This window comes from Ceratotherium simum, chromosome 22 (genome assembly GCF_057802395.1).
Source record: "Ceratotherium simum simum isolate JZ-2026a chromosome 22, ASM5780239v1, whole genome shotgun sequence".
Classification (NCBI taxonomy): Eukaryota; Metazoa; Chordata; class Mammalia; order Perissodactyla; family Rhinocerotidae; genus Ceratotherium; species Ceratotherium simum.
In genome coordinates this window covers 35,864,721-35,867,060 of record NC_141921.1, presented here as the reverse complement: position 1 = coordinate 35,867,060, position 2,340 = coordinate 35,864,721, and positions in this window count along the sequence as shown.

The following is a 2,340-nucleotide window of genomic DNA, read 5'->3' as shown; positions in this document are numbered from 1 at the left end:
AAGTAAGATGCTCAAGTTCTGGAGTTAATATTGGGACTATCCAAAAATCTGCTCGGGCAAGGAATTGTTGAAAACGATGCAGGCTGCTCGGCTACTCTCAGGCATTCATTCTTTCATCGCATCCTTCACCACCTCCTCCTCCGCTGACCCCCAATCCCAGGGATGGCTGATTTCAACCTCGGGATGCGGCTTCCTGCCGCTGCTGCTGCTGCTTAGGTGTTTAGTGATGAAATCCTGACCAGAGCACCTGCCTGTGGCGGCAGCGATGGGCAATCATGAAATCTAGGACTCATCCTTCCCCTCTCTCTAAATTCACCTTGAGGCATACAGACTATACCCACTAGAAAAGAAGGAAATGTACTTGACAACATATTCCATCTGAAATAGAATTGTCAGAATGGGTGAGCAAGAAATTAAAATAAGCGTGTTAAATATACATATGCAGATAAGGGAAGTTATTAGCATTACAAGCCAAGAATAAGAAATCATTTTTAAAAAACCTGTGTAAATGTTAGATATGAAGAATATCATTGTCGAAATGGGATAGCCAGCTGAAGAATGACACAGGGAGTTAGGGGCTCTGATTGAGAAATCCTCATAGGAGAAAGTGTAAAGAGAAAATAGGGAAAAAATATCTAAGAGATATGGAGAAGAAATGTGCCCACATCCAGATAATAGAAGTCCCAGAAGGAGAGGAAAAATGGAGGGAAATATTCAAAGAAGTAATGAATATGAAATTCCTGTACTTAAAGAAAGGTGAAAAGATGTAAGGATGCACACAGGACAGATAAAGAAAAACTGACAACTGGACATGTGGTAGTGAAAGTTAAGAACATCAAAGACAGAGGAAAATTCTAAAAATGAGGGAAAAGCTGATAACCAACCAAAGATTGGAAGTCAGATTAATATCAGGCTTCTCATCAGCCATGTTGAATGCAAAAAGAAAATGGAGGAATATTTCTAAGGTATAAAAGAAAAAAATTGAACCTAGAATATTATTTCCCTTCAAATTGTATTCAATGTGAAGTGTAAAAAGAATGTTCTTAGGAATAGAAGTCCTCCAAAATTTTTCACATAAAGACCTACACTGAAAATATTCTTGGAAGAATCCTCAATTAGGAAGAGCAGAGTCTTCACTGAAGGGAGAGAGGTGACAGAGCAAGTCAGTCGCTGCCTTTGCCTTCCCTTAGATCAAGGCAGAAGAAAAGAAAAGCCGTTGGCAAGCATTTAATCGTGGCTTTTTTTCAAAGGGTGTTTCAGAGCCTCTCTTTTGAAGCTGAAAAGCAATCACTGAGGAGTAATGTGGTCCCATCCTCACTCCAGCGGGTCCTGAGGGTAGATAGCAGGAAAGGAAGCAATTCTACCTACAGAGTAATAAGTGGTACTTACACTAAGTCAAAGCGCAGAAACATATTGCTAATTATGAAACATCAAGGGCATTTGTGCTTCCTCAATATGGGTTTGACCAGTGTTTCCCAAAGTGGGGTGCATGGGCCAGTGCTGGTCTGGGAACTGTTTCCGTCCACGGTGAGGTACATACAGAGATTGAGTGTTTAGAAATTTCAAAGCAACTTGACAGAGTAGTTTTATGTTCGTTAAATCGAATAATAAAACATTTGGGTTCGTATTGTGTATGTCTTTTATTTTGTAAAAGTGGTGACCTGAGACAGATTAAAGACAAAAAGAACGGGTCCTTGAACAGGGATAGTTTGAGAAGCACTGGGTTAGACCAGGGATCAGCAAACTTTTCTTGTAAAAGGCCATACATTCTCTGTGGCAACTATTCAATTCTGCTATCGGAGCATCAAAGCATCGTAGACGATATGTAAACCAAAGATCATGGTTGTGTTACAATAAAACTTTATTTATTGCTGCTAAAATTTAAACTTCATATCATTTTAGTCGGTCACAAAATCTTCTTCTTCTTTTGATTTTTTTTCAACTGATTAAAAATGTAAAAACCATTCTTAGCTTATAAGCTGTACAAAAACAGGCCGTGGATAGATTCGACTGGCAAGCTTGGTTTGCCCATCCCTGGATTAGACTATATTGTCTCTGAGAATTAGTGTCTGTGTGTGTGTGGTTGATTATGCTAATTTTCTTTTGAATAGGAAATACATTTATAGAGCTAAAAAAAAATTATATATTGATAAATCTCCCTCTGGTGACATCTGTGCCCACTGCATTTTCCTGCCAGCCCTGCTCGTTCCACAGGTAATCATTTTAATTAACTTCTTGTGTGTTCTTTACGTGTTTATGGCAATATTAGCAGATACATATTCACATTTCCACTCTTTCCTACACAAATGTAGCACATCTTTTATGCTGTCCTTCCTCTTG